The following is an 18,755-nucleotide window of genomic DNA, read 5'->3' as shown; positions in this document are numbered from 1 at the left end:
GGTGGTTACCAGGAAAGCTGTCACAAAGGAGCTCTTGGAGCCGGGCTCTGCAGACAAGACAAGGTACCAGATAGCTCCCTGCGGGGGCAGGGAGTTCTCAGCTTTCAAGAGCCAAACAACCAGTGTGATGATTTGGGAGATGGGGATTGACATACATACACGAATATATATAAAATGGATAACTAGTAAGAACCTGCTGTATAAAAAAATACATAAAATAAAATTCAAAAAAAAAAAAAAGAGCCAAACAACCAGAATTACAAGTATGTGTGAGCCAGCAGGAGGACCCAGGCAGGCAGATGAAGCCATGGATGATGGAGTCCCGGGAGGGTGGGGCTGGTGTTCCTTTCAGACCTTCCCCTTAGGGGCAGCTTGTGCCAGGCCCCAAGCCCGGTCTGGGGCTGAAGTTCAGAGCATCCAGATGGCCTGCAGGAGGTGAGAGTGGGCCTAGAATCAGGCAGGCTCTGAAAAAGCTGATCCACTATCAGATAAACTTCCTGGGAAGAGGGCTGGAAATCTCGAGTGTCTAGTGTCGCCATGTCGCCATTCTGAGAAGCAGAAGGAATAGGCAGGCCCCAGGGCACTGGCTTCCCCTTGACTAGAGGGCAAGGTTGAGAAACAGGCTGGCCCCAGCTCACCCTTCCCACCCCTCCACCCTCTGCAATTTCTGCCACTGAGGATGCCATTAGGTTTTAGGGTCTGGTTGAGGTAACCCAGTGGTTCTCAAGTTTTAGCATCACCTGGGGAGGCCTGTTAAAACACAGATGCCTGGGGCCCACTCCAGAGTCCATAGGTCTGGGGTAGAGCCCCCAAAACTGTACTGTATACGAGTTCCCAGGTGCTCTGGTTCTCATGGCATTTTTTGGTTTATTTGCTTTTCACTGAGGTATAATTGTACAATAGTATACAAATTTCAGGTGTACAACATAGTGATTCACAATTTTTAAAGGTTATATTCCATTTATAGTTATTAGAAAATATTGGCTATATTCCCAGTGTATAGTATATCCTTGGAGCTTATTGATTATATTCTCATGTTTTGAGAAGCACTGAGGTAACCCAGGCGTGGTCTCTCTTTGATGGGGCCCCCAGTGAGGCTGCCTGGGGCTGAGGACATGGGATTCAGAAGCGGGAACTGGGCTTGTGGGCTGGCTTGTAAGACTCCTCAGTTTCTACCTCAATAAAATGGTCATTCTGGGGAATATCCTGGCGGTCCAGTGGTTAGGACTCTGTGCTCTCACTGCCGAGGGCTTGGGGAACTAATAAAATCCCACAAGCTGTGCAGCATGACCGAAAAAAAAAGAAAAGGGTCATTTTGAGTCCCAAACAAGACCTGTGATATAAAAGCCCTTTGTAAACTGAGAGGTGAAATTCAATGTCAGTTATCATGCCCAAGCTGAAACCGTGTAAAACTCAGATTGGGACTCGAACCCACGCAGCCGGGGCTCGAACCCGGCCAAAACCCAGATTGGGACTTCAACCTATGTGGCCGGGATTTGAACCCGACCAAAACCCCACTTGCGACTCTAACCTACGGTCTTTTAATTAGAATCACTCACCTGACGTCTGGACTGACTGAGGCTCAGGTTCTTTGTGACTCTGCGCAGAAGGAATCCAGCGAGAGGCAAAGTGATAGGAAAGAAGTAGATTTCTTAACTTAGGACGCTTGTACTAGATGCAAGCGGGCAGGCAAGGGAGCTCTGCCTTGAGGATTAAGTGGGCTACAATTTTATGGTCAAAGGAAAGGGGGAGGGGAAAAGACGGCCTTCTTCCAGTAGACATGAGGCTTACATCACTAGTTCCTGCTTCATATCAGGCAGGAGAGTGTCTGACCCTATGAAGTCAAACTAGGATTATCATAGGGCTTATTCAAATCAGTAGAAGGGTGGTGACATTTTTCTTCCACCTAATGGCCTGGGGCATATCTCGTGCTTTTATTTGTGGCTTTATAGTTAAGCAAGCCTGCTTTGTTCCAATAGCTTTCTTGAGCGATCATTAACTTACAGTGGTCTCCCAAAGTTTCCTAGGTTTTCTCTCTATCTATAGTCCCCTACTGGGATTTCTACAACTACCTGTATAACTATCCTATTCTATGCGTATCACAAACCTGAAGTTGTGAAATGTGCTTGTTTCTCCTAAAATAATTATGGCTGTGACCTAAGGACCACACCTACATCAGGATCCCCTGGGATGCTTCTTTTAATGTGAACTTCATAGATCTGAATCTTGGGTTGGGGCCCACCATTACATTTACATTTTCAAAACGTCTTGGGTGATTCTTGGACACCCCAAGGAGTTTAAGAACCACCAACTTATTTGAGGAGTGAGTGGGAGATGAAAAAAAAAAAAAGTCATTCTTCATTTTTCTGGTTTGCTGTTGGGCCAGTAAGATCCCTCCCACCCCAAACCCCGCAACTCTCTCAGTCTCCTTGCTGGCAGCAATGCTGGAGGAACCTCACTTCTCTGTAAGGTCATGGCTCACCGGATTCACTTTTCCAGAAAGCTGCTTCTCGGTCACCAGGCTCCCAGCTGCACGCACGCCAGGCGCCCCCTCCTGGCCACATAGTTTTGTCACTTTTCCTCCGATGGTGCTAATCTGATCCTCCCACGTATGAGTTCAGAATCCTTTTAATGTCAGAAGGAAATATGATTCTCTTGCATTTAAGAAGTTTGAATGCCTCTTCAAATGTCTCAACTACTTGTGATTTTACTGTTCCAGTGTTCTGGAATGAGCTCTCCAGAAAAAAGAGGTTCAGGCATTTAGTTTGCAGAAGTGAAATCAGATCGGGGATGGGGGGGGGGGGTGGACTCCACCTTCCGTAGGTGGAGTCTTTTCTTTAAAAGGGCCACATCTGCCAGGGTGTAGCTCATAACACAGCAGTAAACTTGCCAGGGTGCAGCTCATAACACAGCAGTAAACTTGCCAGGGTGTAGCTCATAACACAGCAGAAACTTGGTCCGTGGAGGATGTTGGAGGTGTGTACCTGTGTGCAGTTTCCTTCCGTGGCTTCATTTCAGCAGTATGTGGTTTTCTGTGTTCAGTTAGCATTTCTTGCAGAAGAAATCATGCATAAGCAAATGTAAAATTCCCATTATCCTCAGATAGTTCCCTAATGTATCAATTGTACTGGCACAAATTCGTGCTCTTTTATAGCAAATCTGACTGTAATGCATCATTAAGAATGTGCTGATATGAAAATACCTCTGAAGTAAATTGTAGAGTGAAAAAAACCAAGGTGCAAAAAAAAAAAAATGCCACATTTCGGTAGGCTGGCAGAGGAAGTGTTCGTGGATTCAGAAAATCTAATTAACAACCTGAGACTTCCTCTGAGTCTTCTGTTGATTGTCTGGTCACTTTCATCACAGCATCCTGGAGCTGGAGGGTGTCCTAGAGCTGTTCTTCCCAACTGTGTGCACACCCAGCACATAGTGCTTGTTAAAAGATAAACTGATAAACTAAGGCACGTTACAACTTTGAAGAGTTTATTTGAGCAAACATCAGTTTAAATCGGGCAGTACCAAACCAAAAGTTGTTAGGAGCACTCCTTTCTACTACAAAAGTAGAAAACCAAAAGTAGAACCAAACCAAAAGTTGTTAGGAGCACTCCTTTCTACTACAAAAGTAGAAAACCAAAAGTAGAACCAAACCAAAAGTTGTTAGGAGCACTCCTTTCTACTACAAAAGTAGAAAACCAAAAGTAGAACCAAACCAAAAGTAGAAAACCAAAAGTAGAACCAAAAGTTGTTAGGAGCACTCCTTTCTACTACAAAAGTAGAAAACCAAAAGTAGAACCAAACCAAAAGTAGAAAACCAAAAGTAGAACCAAAAGTTGTTAGGAGCACTCCTTTCTACTACAGGAGCTAGAAGAAAGGCTTTTATAGGAGGAGACTCGGAAACAAAGCAAAGAAATTATTTGATTGGCTATAGCTTGAGCAGTTGCTTTTTAGGGGGAAACCTAGCTGACTGTTTGTTTTTGTGTTTTTGTGTTTTTTTGCTTTTTGGCACGTGGCATGTGGGATCTTAGTTCCCCGACCAGGGATCAAACCCACACCCCCTGCACTGGAAGCGTGGAGTCTCAACCACTGGATCGCCAGGGAAGTCCCGACTGTTTGTTCTTAAATTTTATTTTCTGGGATTTGAGTGCAGTAACTCTGGGCTAGGTTTTGGTTTACTTAGATAGGCTACCAAGGCATTTGAGCCACCTTAGTCCATATACACATTAGGGTCCACCCTTGGTGTCGTACATTCTATGGGTTTGGACAAATGTGTAATGACACGCATCCATCATTATAGTATCATACAGAGTATTTTCACTGCCCTAAAAACCCTCTGTGCGCCACGTAGTCAATCTCTCCCTTCTCACTAACAACCATTGATCTTTTTATTGTCTCCACGGTTTTGCCTTTTCCAGAATGTCTTATAGTTGGAATCATATAGTATGTAGCCTTTTCAGATTGGTTTATTTCACTTAGTAATATGCACTTCAGTTTCCTCCATTTCTTTTCATGGCTTCATACCTCATTTCCTTTCAGTGCTGAATAATATTCCATTGTCTGATGTACCGCATTGTACTTATCCACTCATCTACTGAAGATTCCGGAACTATTTCGTCTCCCCAAAAGGAAGCTCTGTACGCATTAAACACTTACTCCACATTCCCTGGCCTCCCCAACCCCTGGCAGCTACTAATCTACTTTTAGTCTCTATGGATTTGCCTATTCTGGATATTTCGTGCAAATGAAATCTCATTAATTCTTTGTACCTTCCTTACTATACAGTCTTTCTTTCATTTGTTCTTCATTTCCAACCTCTCCTTTTCCCTAGGTCCCCCAGGCTCCCCTGCTGCACGATACTGTGTTATCTTTCCTTGGAATATTTGCACTTTAAACCCATGTGAATATGGTAAGTATAAGGCAAAAAGATATTTTGAATCATATTTCTGGGCCTCACTGTGACCCTGGCGATCCAGTGGTTAGGACTTGGCGCTTTCACTGCTGAGGCCCTGGGTTCAATCCCTGGTCAGGGAACTAAGATCCCGCAAGCCCCTTGGCATGGCCAAAAAAAAAAAAAGAGGCCTAATACTTGGAACAAATAGAGCCAGGGAACCTGGGTCAGCCTCAGAGTCACCTGGGAAGTTTCATGAAATGCAGATTCTAACTGCCCACCGGGGAAGTCTCATCCAGGGTGTCTTTGGTATGGCTTCGACAATGTCTTTTTGTTCATGCACACTTGTGAGCACTCTGGGGGCAGGGCTAGAAGTACAGTAAGGGCAAACCCTGGGGCACAGCATTTAGGGAAGCACTTGCCCTGTACCCCTTGCATCACCCAGTCAGGGCCCTGCACTGGGGGCTTCTAAAAATGTGTGGAGGAAAATGGGTCTTTCCAGGGAGCTGGAACCAGTGACCAGGGTCAGAAAAACCCAGGTTATACCTATAAGGTCTCCTGACATGGCAACTCAATGAGTTTTCACTGCTATCTTTTAAAAACTCATATCTTGGGCTTCCCTGGTGGTGCAGTGGTTAAGAATCTGCCTGCCAATGCAGGGGACACGGGTTCGAGCCCTGGTCTGGGAAGATCCCACATGCTGCGGAACGACTAAACCCGTGAGCCACAACTACTGAGCCTGCGCGTCTGGAGCTTGTACTCCGCAACGGGAGAGGCCGCGACGGTGAGAGGCCCGCGCACCGCGAGGAAGAGTGGCCCCCGCTTGCCACAACTAGAGAAAGCCCTCGCACAGAAATGAAGACCCAACACAGCCAAAAATAAATATAAATAAATAAATTTATTAAAAACTCATATCTTGGGCTTCCCTGGTGGCGCAGTGGTTGAGAATCTGCCTGCCAATGCAGGGGACACGGGTTCGAGCCCTGGTCCGGGAAGATCCCACATGCCGCGGAGCAACTGGGCCCGTGAGCCACAACTACTGAGCCTGCGCGTCTGGAGCCTGTGCTCCGCAACAAGAGAGGCCGCGATGGTGAGAGGCCCGCGCACCGCGATGAAGAGTGGCCCCCGCTTGCCACAACTAGAGAAAGCCCTCGCACAGAAACGAAGACCCAACACAGCCAAAAATAAATAAATAAATAAAAAAAAAAAAACAAAACTCCTATCTTTAAAGGTCACAGGCATAAGGCAATATTTCCACCTAAATCTCAGACCTAGAGATGTCTAAGAACTAATTAGAATTAGTGACATTGACTTTTCTCAAATGGATGATTTTTAACATGCTGTATTAGTTTCCTAGTGCTGCTGTAACAAAGCACCATAAGTGAGGTAGCTTAGAGTAACTATTCTCACCCAGTTCTGGAGGCCAGAAGTCTGAAACCAAGGTGTCGGCAGGGCCGTGCTCCCTCTGAAACCTGTAGGGGAGCCTCTCCTTGCCTCTTCTAGCTTCCAGGGGTTACTGGCCATCCTTGGGGCTCCTCAGCTTGAAGTTCCATTACCCCAGTCTCTGCCCTCACGGTCTCACGACCTTCTTCTCTCTGTGTCTGTGTCTCTGTCTCCCTCTCATTACAAGATGGCCTATCCCAATCCAACGTGTCCTCATCTTAACTTGATTACATCTGCAAAGATCCTATTTCCAAACAAGGTCACATTCATAGGTCACGGATAGACATGAATTGGAGGGGAGGAGGAGGGGGACACACTTCAAGCCAGTCCTTGTGCCCGCTTCGGCAGCACCTATACTAAAATTGGAATGGTACAGAGAAGGTTGGCATGGCCCCTGCACAAGGAGGACATGCAAATTCGTGAAGCGTTCCATGTTTTTCAAATATCATATATCACATATATGGAATCTAAAATATGACACAGATGAACTTTCCTACGAAACAGAAACAGACTCAGACATAGAGAACAGATTTGTGGTTGCCAACGGGGAGGGGGGATAGGGGAGGGAAGGATTGGGAGCTTGGAATTAGCAGATGCAAACTATTATATATAGAATGGATAAACAACAAGGTCCTACTGTATAGCACAGGGAACTATATTCAATCTCCTGTGATAAACCATAATGGAAAAGAATATGAAAAAGAATATATATATACTTATTTATAAGTATATAACTGAATCACTTTGCTGTATAGCAGAAATTAACACAACATTATAAATCAACTATACTTCAATTAAAAAAAAAATTTGGGGGGGGGGCTATGCCACGCAGCTTGTGGGATCTTAGTTCCATGACCAGGGATTGAACCCAGGCCACGGCAGTGATAGCACCAAGCCCTAACCACTGGACCGTCAGGGAACTCCCGAATAAATTTTTTTAAAAATTGTTCACCTCTTGGCTTTTCATTTGATTTGGATTCATTCTCTTCACCTGCCTCCAAATAAGCGGGGGTCTTTTATAAGGATTTTAATGGATGTTGCCAATCATCTAGCACCAATTTAAAAGATGAGAAGATACTATTCTCCACAGGTGAACTAACACATCAGATTATCAATGTGCTCTGCTCCCTTACAGAAATGCACATTTATAGGGGAGCAGCCTTTAGGGTTTGACCACCTGTATCCACTTGTATGTTTCCAAATGTAGGAGACAGTATACCTACAAAGGATTTTCTATCTCTAGGAAGGTTGGGAAAAAATAAATAAAACTCCTACTGTTTACTTGAATCTAGAAAGGAATGAAAGCTCTCTTTTTAAGATAACGAAGGAATGAGATAGTGACAGGCAGACCTAATGGGCGAATTTTTATTTTAAGTGAAACAACGAGGAATCATCACTGTTTCGCAGCCTTAAGGATCACCAGGTTCACCTCAGTTTATAGTCAATTGAACCCCAGGGAAGCTAAGTGATTTCCCAAGGTCACACAGTTCATCAATCACCTAAAAAATACTTACTGATCTTCTGCTACATGTAAATTTCTATGCTGGGTAGCGTAGGGGCCAGAACAGAACACTTGACTCCAGATTCCTAGTCTCTTAAAATTGCTGGTGCCTCAACACCAGTCAAGGGAGTGGCACCAAACCACCAGCAGCTACTGCATTCTTTATCTCCATGTACTTTTTTAAAAAGCCAGTATCACTTAAGAATGTTCTTGATCGGGCTTCCCTGGTGCCGCAGTGGTTGAGAATCTGACTGCCAATGCAGGGGACACGGGTTCGAGCCCTGGTCTGGGAAGATCCCACATGCTGCGGAGCAACTAGGCCCGTGAGCCACAACTACTGAGCCTGCGCGTCTGGAGCCTGTGCTCCGCAAAAAGAGAGGCCGCGATAATGAGAGGCCCGCGCACCGCGATGAAGAGTGGCCCCTGCGTGCCGCAACTAGAGAAAGCCCTCACACAGAAACGAAGACCCAACACAGCCAAAAATAAATAAATAAATAAATAAATAATTTAAAAAAATAAAGGAATTCCTTTAAAAAAAAAAAAAAAAAGAATGTTCTTGATCAAGCAGTAAAAAGTCATTAATTTTATCAAATCTGGATCCTTGCATACACATCTTAATATCTGTGTACGAAATAAACAGGCATAAAGCACTTTTGTTGTATCCTGAAGTTGTCCACGAAAAGCCCTTGAGTTGCAAACTGAATGAGTTGCATTTTTCATGGAATACCATTTATACTTCAAAGAACACCTGCCCTAGAGTTATTCACATTTGAGTATTTGGCAGGCATTTCCTCAAAAATGAATAAAGTGAAGACAATTGACAGCATTTGTTGCCCATGATAAAATTTGAGCCTTCAAGTAACAAGCGAAATTTTGGAAAACTTGTGCCTACCACCATGAGCTTGACAGGTTCCCAATACTTAAAGACTTTTCTAATAAGATCTATAGTCATATTCCGAAGGTATTTTTTTCTATATTACGTAATGAAGTGTGTTAACTTTTATAAGACTTGTATAACTCAGTTAATCAATATTTCCCAAATGATCAATCCATGATGTCAAAAAACCAAGCATGGGTAAAATATCTATTTAAAGTGCAAGATGGATTTTAATGTAGCAGAGTAGGAAAAGTTCATTGATATGGTTTTAGATTACACATTGCAACTTAGGAAACCACCACTTGTCAAGCGTTGGGGTAGTATCACACAATAGCCACAATTATCTAATAATCATCTAAAAACAAAATTTTCTTCCCCTTTCTAACTATATAACAGCGAGGATGAATTTTCTTCAAACACTTTAACCAGAACAACACATTGCAACAAATGAAAAAGTAGTTGAGAATCAAACTCTCTTCTATTAGGTTAGACCTTAATAAAACATTTTCAATGTAAAAAAACAACATTCTTCTCACTAAATGCTTCCCTAGTTTGAAGAAGATCATTATTTTTTATTTTTAAAAATGTGTTGGGACTTCTCTGGTGGCGCAGTGGTTAAGAATCCGCCTGCCAATGCAGGGGACACAGGTTCGAGCCCTGGTCCGGGAAGATCCCACATGCCGCGGAGCAACTAAGCCCGTGCACCAAAACTACTGAGCCTGTGCTCTAGAGCCCATGAGCCACAACTACTGAGCCTACGTGCCACAACTACTGAAGCCCACGCGCCTAGAGCCCGTGCTCTGCAACAAGAGAAGCCACTGCAATGAGAAGCCTGAGCACTGCAACAAAGAGTAGCCCCCGCTCGCCGCAACTAGAGAAAGCCTGCACGCGGCAACGAAGACCCAACGCAGCCAAAAATAAATAAATTTATTTTTTTTAAAAAGTGTTATTGTTTTACCTAACATAAAATGGGTTTATTATTGGTATTGTTCTGGTCACCCCATGGAGGTATATGGATCCCACAAGCAAAATTTGCCTCCGGTTTTGAGACTGACACACCACACACACCAAGAGGGTATGAAGAATTCTATTACTCACATAATCAGGCTTTCTGGGAAGAGCAGGGCAGGCTCCAAAGAAGGTCCAAAACCAGCTTAAGAAAGCAGGGAGAGGCGACTGGAGTCTTCTGGTGGTTAGGGGTGGGGCTGGAGTGAGGGCTCCCTCACATGGACCAGATGGTGCGTGGGCTGAACTTCTCCTTGGCACAAAGGGAGGCAGCTCCTTGAGCTTTGTCACTGGCTTCAGCTGTGGGGCGAGAGGGCCAGGTTAGGCACAGAGGCTGGAAGGTGTCAACACTCAAATAGCAACAACGGGGTCGGACTCCTTATTAAAATTCACCCTTGATATTGGACTGATGACTGAAATGTGGCCATGTTTCATTTAATTGAATTTGAACTTGTAAGAAACAAACCATTATGGTGTTCTATGAAGCCTGTAGACTGGTTAGGGAGGTGAAAGTTCTGTTGAATGCCTTAAGAGCCCAGTGTTCTGTAGTTTGCAAAGCGAAAAGTGTGCATTGGTTGCTATCAATAATATTTAGAACTGCAAAGGAGATAAGAAGGGTCTTGGTGAACCCTCACATTGTGGCTTTCATAGGTGCAGAGATATGTGTGACCTTGGTTTATATTTTGGGTATCTGTGAAGCAAGAGATTCCTAGAGTTTTTGACCCATAAGGATGCAACCTTGGATAAGGAATTGTTGCTGCCACTTGGCTGGACCAGATGGCTGACTGTTGGCAATGAACAACCCACGCATCTGTAAACGTGTGCAGCTGAAGCTGATTGTTGGCTAGGGCTCAGGGCTAAGATGACTGCCTGAAGTCCAGCTAATTGTGCTGACCCTGTGTCCTGTCCTTAGTTAGGGATGGCCCCATAAAGGGATAAAAAGCAGCAGCTCTCCAGAGAGCTCCATCATGCATAGTGATGGTAATGATGTCTGTAAACCATTCAAACTCCCATTGCTATTCACTGTATCGACCCCAAGGCTCCCCAAGTAGCCACGAGGTCTGGAGAGGGGTGACCTCTTCCAGCATGGTAGCATCTGGCAAAGGTTGTGAGACAAATGACCCAGGGCTACTTGAAAGAGGGCCTCAATGACATTCTCCAGGCCTTAAACATCAGTTATCAAAACTTTCAACTTAGGTTGATTACACGTGTAACAGAGGCTTGGGCGGACTCAGCAAATGCAGCATAAAGCAGCCAACTCAGGGTGTAAGCTCCCTAGCAGGCAGCAACACAGCTCAAAGAGCACACTGGCCGGCCAGCAGGCAGCAGAACCAGTTAGCAAATCAAAGCAGGAGAAGAGAGACCCTTGGTAGTGGTCACCACCTAGATACTCAGTGGTTGGGTTCACCCTGCCTCCTTGGGGTGATCACAACATTTATTTACACAAAAATAAATAAATAAATAAACAACTCAATCATAATTTTAAAATAAAATTTTGAATTCTCAGTTTTAATTTCTAACACAGTAAACATCAATAGAAGTATCCCACATAAGCAACAACTTTTTGACGCCCTCTCTATATTTTAAGGGTGTGACGAGATCCTGAGACCAAACAGTATGAGACCCATTGGTGTATCTATTTGTAAAACTGAAGCAAAAGTCTCACAAGACAACAGTTACTCATCTATCATGTGATATACCCGGTTTTCTCCTCTATTCTTCTCTATTTCATCCTATAACAAATGCTGGTCATGCCCACGAATGGTTCATTAGCTACAGCTTGAAAACACTCAAGTAAAGCATGAGGATAGTATAATGTCTTTGTGGGGCACTTTTTACTTAAATTAAACTTGGTTATTGTTGGAGAAAGAAGTATCTAAGGTCACATTGCCCCTGAGGATCAGGTTCTCACTTCTAAACAGAGTTGAATATACCGTGAAGTTAATGAAGCTTGGCTTTATGGTTCCTCATGTGCACAGACCCCTTCTAGGGACCTGTACCTATTTCTTATGGGTAATTTGGCATTCCTTTTTTTTTAAAGATGGCCACCCAATCTGTATAAGCTTCAGGCCTCACCAAACCTAGATCCATGCCTGCTTCTAAACCATTTTTCCCCCAGTATATAAGCTGGATTGTTTTAAAATAAATGCTTTGCTTTCCTAACTAAAAACAATGGTAGCAATTAGAAACACAGCAGCTGTTTGCATCAGGTCCCTTTAAAGAAACTCACATGAGTTACTTATTTCAAGAAAAAAGGAGTTGATTCTAAGGATACATGTGCACTGGGACTTGAGAACCATCCAGAACAAGTCTGTCCCTTTTTCCCTTAGCAGCCCCATGGACTCTCTGCTTCTTTCTTGTGAGTCTGTCCTCCTCTCTTTACAACCGGGCTTCTTCAGACCCTCAACTCCACGGTCCACAGTGAGCTCTTACTTAGTTCTCATCCTCCATTGACCCAGCCTGCCTCGGTTTACTCCCTTGATTTACAAATTGCCAACCCCTGGATGAGCAATCTGATTGGCTCAGCTCGGGGTTCCAAGCCAGGCCATGTCATAGGTTGCTGGGGAGGCTGAGATGGGCCATCCTTGGACCAAGTGCCCAGTAAACCACAGCGGGGGGGTGTGGGCACAGGGCCAGGTGATACAAACCTTAGCCAGTTAGGCCACAGAATCTATAGACAGGGCCTTATCCCTTAGAAGGGCTGGTCAGCAGACAGAAGTTATTCTGATCATTCAAGCTTTGAGTTTTTGCTCTATATTCTTAATTAGATTTTAGTTCAATTTTTTTTTAAATTAATTTATTTATTTTTGGTTGTGTTGGGTCTTCATTTCTGTGCGAGGGCTTTCTCTAGTTGCAGCAAGCGGGGGCCACTCTTCATCGTGGTGCGGGGGCCTCTCACCATCACGGCCTCTCTTGTTGCGGAGCATAGGCTCCAGACGTGCAGGCTCAGTAGTTGTGGCTCACGGGTCCAGTTGCTCCGCGGCATGTGCGATCCTCCCAGACCAGGGCTCGAACCCGTGTCCCCTGCATTGACAGGCGGATTCTCAACCACTGCACCACCAGGGAAGCCCAGTTCAATTTTAACTTGAATGTTTTTGCAGTGCTGCTTCCAAATGTATGTGTATGTGTGTGTGTGTGTTTACCTCACTTTTCACTGTTTAATTTTGGAGTACAAAGGAGAATTTTTATTTTTGGTATTTTCTATTTTTAAAAACATGTTTCTTTCAGAGCATACTGATGTTCCAATTGTATTCCTCCCGGTTTTTTTGCTAATCATTGGAAAGTTGATGCAAGTGAATTATTTCAGAGAAGTATGTGCTACTCAGTTTCACCTAGATGTCACTCTAAAAAGGTGGTTAAGACAAAAGAATCAATAGTATGTGTAAATAGGAGTTCATTATGATATTCTTAGCTGCCGGAGAATTTAATTTGTGAGAAAGACACACAAACTCACTGTGAGAGTCAGTTCCAAAAGGTCTCCAATTTCCTTTGTCTCTCTTCGGTGACACCCTAGGATTCCCTGAGTGTGTTGTGGGCTGCGTGCCACTCCATGTTATTGCTTTGTTTGTTGTTGATGGCCAAACGTGTCTATGACTTTTTTTAAAATCTGGAAGCAGAAGTACCACATGAAGCATGTTTACAAATTTTAAGCCCTTCTGGATAGTTGCAGGAAAGAAGGCAGGAGAGGAAGGGAATTCATGCACAAGAAAGTCTACTATGGGCTTGGCACTACTTTTTTATTTTATAGCTGGTCTCAGGTAAAATTCTCAGGTACTACCCCATTCTGAAGGTCAGCTCAGTAGCAGATTGCTAGACCCCATCCTTCCTCTGTAGCAGACACCCCTGTAGGGCCGTGGTTTTCCAAGTGGGGTCCTAGTACCAGCAGCATCAGAATCACCTGGGAACTTACTAGGAAAGCACATCTTCAGGCTCTGCCCTAGACCTACCTCATCAGAAACCCTGGGGGTGGGACCTGACACTTGGTTTTAACAAGCTCCCCCAGGTTTCTGATGCAGGCTAGAATTTGAGAACCACCATTTCCAGCAGCGGTCCCCAACCTTTTTGGCACCAGGGACCGGTTTCTTAGAAGACAATTTTTCCACGGCCGGCTGGAGGGGGGTGGGGGATGGTTCAGGAGGTAATGTGAGCCATGGGGAGTGATGGGGAGCGGCAGATGAAGCTTCACTTACTCGTCCACCACTCGCCTCCTGCTGTGCAGGCCGGTTCCTACCAGGCTATGGACCGGTACCAGTCCACGGCCCGGGGGTGGGGACCCCTGATCTACAGGCTTACATGTCAAGATATCAGGGTATGCAACACAGACAAACAGCACTTGGAGTAGGACCACAGGGGCCTATAACTCACATGTTACTTTGCTACTTTCCTCGCTGAGTCCAAGCTCACACTTCTCTCGGCACAATAGGCCAATAAATTGAGAGACGAGGTGTTGGGGCAGGAATAGCGACTTCATTAGGAAAGCCAGCAGACAGAGAAGACGGTGGACTTGTGTCCCAAAGAACCATCTTGTCCGAGTTAGCATTCAGGCTTCTTTTATACTAAGAGGGGAGGGAGTAAAGTCAAACATTTCCTGGTTCCCGTCAGCCTCCAGAAGGAATATGTTAATTTCTTCCTTCCTGCAATCATTCATAGGTTTGCATGGTCAGGATGTTTCCTATAGCTAAACAAAGGTGTTTTAGCTTAATGCTCATTACCTGGGAGGCAGGGGTCCCAGAGATGGGTCATTATGTGTAATTTAAGCTTATAGGCAACATCCCTTTGGTGATTAACTTGTAATAGAATACAAAGGTTCTTCCCTATTACACTTTCAGGCCTTTATTTAGGTTATTCCTTTAACTAGAATACTTTCTCTCTCCATGTCCAGGCCCATCTGTTGGAACCTTGTTTGTTTTTCAAAGCCAGACCAGTTCAAAACCTACTTCCTCTAAGAAATTTTTCCAGATTCATTCACTCCTCTGAAATGTGGTGTCTGTCTTCTACAGGGAGCTCAAAATAGAACAGATTTTGGTCAGGAAGAAAAGTTAGAAGCTGACACACTTCCTTTGCTTTCTATCAGCAAGTCCTGCCTGCTGCTCCTGACTCAGGGTCTAACTGTTCCCTCTCCTGGAATGTGTTTACTGGAGATCAGGGATCAGAGATCAGAGGTCAACAAACATAGCCCACAGCCTATATTTGTACAGCCTCTGAGCTAAGAATGTTTTTTACATTTTAAAATGGTTAGAAAAAAATCAAAAGAAAAATAATATTTTGTGACACATGAAAAGTACATGAAATGCAAATTTCACTGTCCATAGATAAGGGATTGGTGGAACACAGCCTCACCCTTCATTTATGTTGTCTATGGCTGCTTTCTTGCCCCAAGGGCAAAGCTGAAAGAGTTGCAACAGAAACTGTATGGCCTGCAAAGCCAAAAATCATTACTGTCTGGCCCCTTACAGAAAAAGTTTGCAAACTCCTGCACTAGGTAACCTCACGTTTCATGCTTTCACTTTACTTAAGTCTCTGCTCAGATCTCACCTTATCAGAGAGGTCTTCCTGGACCACCCTACCTAAATGACACAGATGCCTCCTGACCTGTTCTGCATCTTTCAGATGCTTTGTTTTTCTTTGTAGCCCTTATCTTTAGTAGATGTTATGTATTTTTAAACTATAGGTCTCTCCTCATCAGAATCCAGCTTCATGAGATCAGAGCCTTTATTTTGGTTCATTACTACATGCCCAGAATGCTCTTAATGAACATTCAAACGAATGAATAAATATTCTCTAATAAGAATTGCTCCTAAGACATTTCCTGGTAGTTAAATTATTTTACTTTTATATTTGGAGGGATATGGGGTCATGTGTAACTAAGTGTAGTTTCTAGACTAAGTGATAGTAACAGAGGAAACTGGAGATATTGTTTGCCTTAAAAATAATGAACATACATTGTAGATTTTTTTTTTAATTAGAAGAACTGGAGGCAAAGCTTTCAGACATGGAGGTCATTTATCAAAACAAATCCTCTAGTTTGTAATAAGAACATCCAGAGTTGCTGACTGGAATTCTAGAAACTAATTTTGACCACTTGGTTTTTTAAAGAGGTTTTAGAGACTACTTTGTCCCATTCTGTTTCTATTTCAAAATTCTTCCACATTTTAATCCAATTTTACAGATGTAGAATGTAGGCCAAAAAATGGGTTTCAAGACATAATTGCTGTTTGCTTTAGGGTAAGGAATTTTCTGGAGAAGTAGCCAGCATCACTCAAGAGCCTCAAGTGATCTTCCCATGCCCTCCCAATTAGAAGTCAGAACAGTGTTTGTAAAGGAATAACTCATCTGCCTTTTCCTCCTTTTGTAAAGACGTGGTGTCTTCTGCAGTTTTTTTTTTTTAATTTATCTATTTTATTTATTTTTGGCTGCATTGGGTCTTCGCTGCTGCGCAGGCTTTTCTCTAGTTGTAGCGAGCGGGGGCTACTCTTCGTTGTGGTGCACAGACTTCTCAGTGCAGTGGTTTCTCTTGTTGCAGAGCACAGGCTCTAGGCATGCGGGCTCAGTAGTTGTGGCTCGCGGGCTCTAGAGCACAGGCCCAGTAGTTGTGGCTCACGGGCTTAGTCGCTCCGCGGCATGTGGGATCTTCCCAGACCAGGGCTCGAACCTGTGTCCCCTGCATTGGCAGATGGATTCTTAACCACTGTGCCACCAGGGAAGCCCCTGTAGTTTGTCTTTTAAACAGATTGCCTCATGTTTACCATGTGCTGGGTGAAGACAGCATGTTCACTAGCAATATGCCCTCTTCCCTTCCCCACTCAAATAAATAGAAGTATAGGAAAACAAACAAACAAAAAATAAATAAATAGATAGAAGTATCCACATGAAAGGACAGGTTTTATCATTACATTAGGGAAATTTATACAAATGACTTCTATCTGGAAAATCTGAATTGTGAGATTACAAACTTAGGGTGGTTCTCTCAGGAAGACTGTCACTGTCACTTTGGGGAGAATTATGACTTTTGTATTAAATTCTGAAAATTTTTTCTTGGATATCATAGTCTAAACTCCCAGAAAGTATAAGCAACTTGGCTGTGGTCACACAGCCAGATTAGGACCCGCATGTCCTGCCTCCATCTCTGAGGGCTCTTTCCTCTTCCCTGCATCCTTCAATGCTTTCCAAAAACACTTTCCTGCATTTTCCTCCTTTAAACCTACATGAAGATGCAGGCAGGGTTTCCTTTGTTTATTATTAGTCTAGTTGTTGATTAGTTGTTGATTAAAAATGGAGAGAGACATTTCAATGCAATTCTTTTTTTTTTTTTTTTTTAAGGCATTTCTGGTATCTGCTCAGTGGAATGTAAAAAGTTTACTACAGAAAATAAAAAGGAGTACATTCCTATATCAAGGAATAGTAGGACTTTTTGAGGTTCAGTGACTAGGGGAATAAAATGTGTGTGCTTGAAAGTACACTAAACAATTAGGTTCAGAAAATACTTTTCCAAATACTCTTTGGATCTAAAACAAGAAATCAGTTTATCCTGGTACAGACACATCTGACAGAGCTAATGTTACTGGGCTTCAAGAAACTGCCCAGGAGGACTTCCCTGGTGGCGCAGTGGTTAAGAATCCACCTACCAATGCAGGGGACACGGGATCGAGCCCTGGTCTGGGAAGATCCCACATGCCAAGGAGCAACTAAGCCCGTGCACCACAACTACTGAGCCTGAGCTCTAGAGCCCATGAGCCACAACTACTGAAGCCTGTGCACCTAGAGCCCGTGCTCCGTAACAAGAGAAGCCACCGCAATGAGAAGCCCGCGCACCGCAATGAAGCGTAGCCCCCGCTCACCACAACTAGAGAAAGCCCGCGCACAGCAACGAAGACCCAATGCAGCCAAAAACAAATAAATAAATGGATAAATAAATTTTAAAAAAGCAACTGCCCGGAGACAGGACTGAGAGCACGGAAACAAGACTGAAGATCTGTTGTGACAGCAACTGACCATTCAGAAGCTTTACAATCCGAAGAAAAATGAGCTTGAGAAGAAACATGGGACAGCAACAAATCATCACCCTACACGGCAAGCCCTCCGATTTCTATGAAAGATGAAAACTCTGTCATTTGAAAAGGCAGGAAAAAACAAACATTCTAGAAAAAGAAAATAAAGAAGAAAAAAAGACAAAAAAAATAAACATTCTAACAATGAAACTTCTTAAGATTTTCTTTTTGTGACAAACTGAGAGGAGAGTAGCACCTAAGTTATTTTAAAAAGATCACGATTTCAGAAGTCCTGTGGCTTGGAACAAAAACACCCTGGCTTTAAGTTTTTGCTTAACACTTTGTAAAATGATTTCAAGGACATACTTTTATTTTTTTAGGACATACTTTTCAAAAGTAGGATGAATATGTATTGGGCTGCACCCCGCAGGCTTGCAAGGCCTCCACTTGCCCAGCGTTAAGACTGAAGGAAGAGGGACTTCCCTGGTGGTCCAGTGGTTATAACTCCACGCTTCCACTGCTGGGGGCCCGGGTTTAATCCCTGGTCGGGGAACTAAGATCCAGCAAGCCATGCCACAGCGGCCAAAAAAAAAAAGACCAAAGAAAGAGTCCCAAGTCAGCAATAGAGACATCAATGGTTTAATGGATGGGGAACTTACATGTCTGAAGCAAGGTCCTGGAGTGACACCCCACCGTGTACCCGGTGGGCAGGACTCAGCGGCAGGCTTTACTCCCTGGGGAAGGGGAGATTCCCAGTTATAGGGGAATTGACATCAGATGGGCTCACTGGTTACCAGGGAAACCAGCAGAGAGGCACGCCCCTCACCGCCCCTTTGATAAGAACAATCACCAGCTGGAGCCGGGGGCAAGTAGGAAGGTCAGTCATATGAGTAGGTGTAGGTGAAGCAGGCCCTGGTCAGGCAGGGGGTGTACAGAGAGCAAGAGGACAGCCCTCTTGAGCGGCCTGACCATACGATATACCGTTTCCTGCTGCTACCTAGAGCTGTTGTGATTAATTAAATTGAAAAACAAAATAAAATTAAACAGAGGCAGTAC

The 18,755-nt window shown here is 43.9% G+C and overlaps 1 long non-coding RNA gene across 1 annotated transcript in view; it reads right to left on the bottom strand.

Moving 5' to 3' along the window:
* Positions 1–18,755, bottom strand: part of LOC309632393 — a 158,524-nt gene that overhangs the window by 83,441 nt on the left and 56,328 nt on the right. The window contains exons 7-10 of the long non-coding RNA XR_014246876.1: positions 18,550–18,702; positions 17,704–17,797; positions 13,166–13,318; positions 9,805–10,011 (exon numbers count right to left, since the gene is read on the bottom strand). This is a non-coding gene — a long non-coding RNA (uncharacterized lncRNA). The remainder of the gene's footprint in view (positions 1–9,804; positions 10,012–13,165; positions 13,319–17,703; positions 17,798–18,549; positions 18,703–18,755) is intronic.

Source organism: Balaenoptera borealis (assembly GCF_965194805.1).
Source record: "Balaenoptera borealis genome assembly, chromosome: 7".
NCBI classification, from domain to species: domain Eukaryota; kingdom Metazoa; phylum Chordata; class Mammalia; order Artiodactyla; family Balaenopteridae; genus Balaenoptera; species Balaenoptera borealis.
This window is presented reverse-complemented; position numbering and strand designations above follow the sequence as displayed.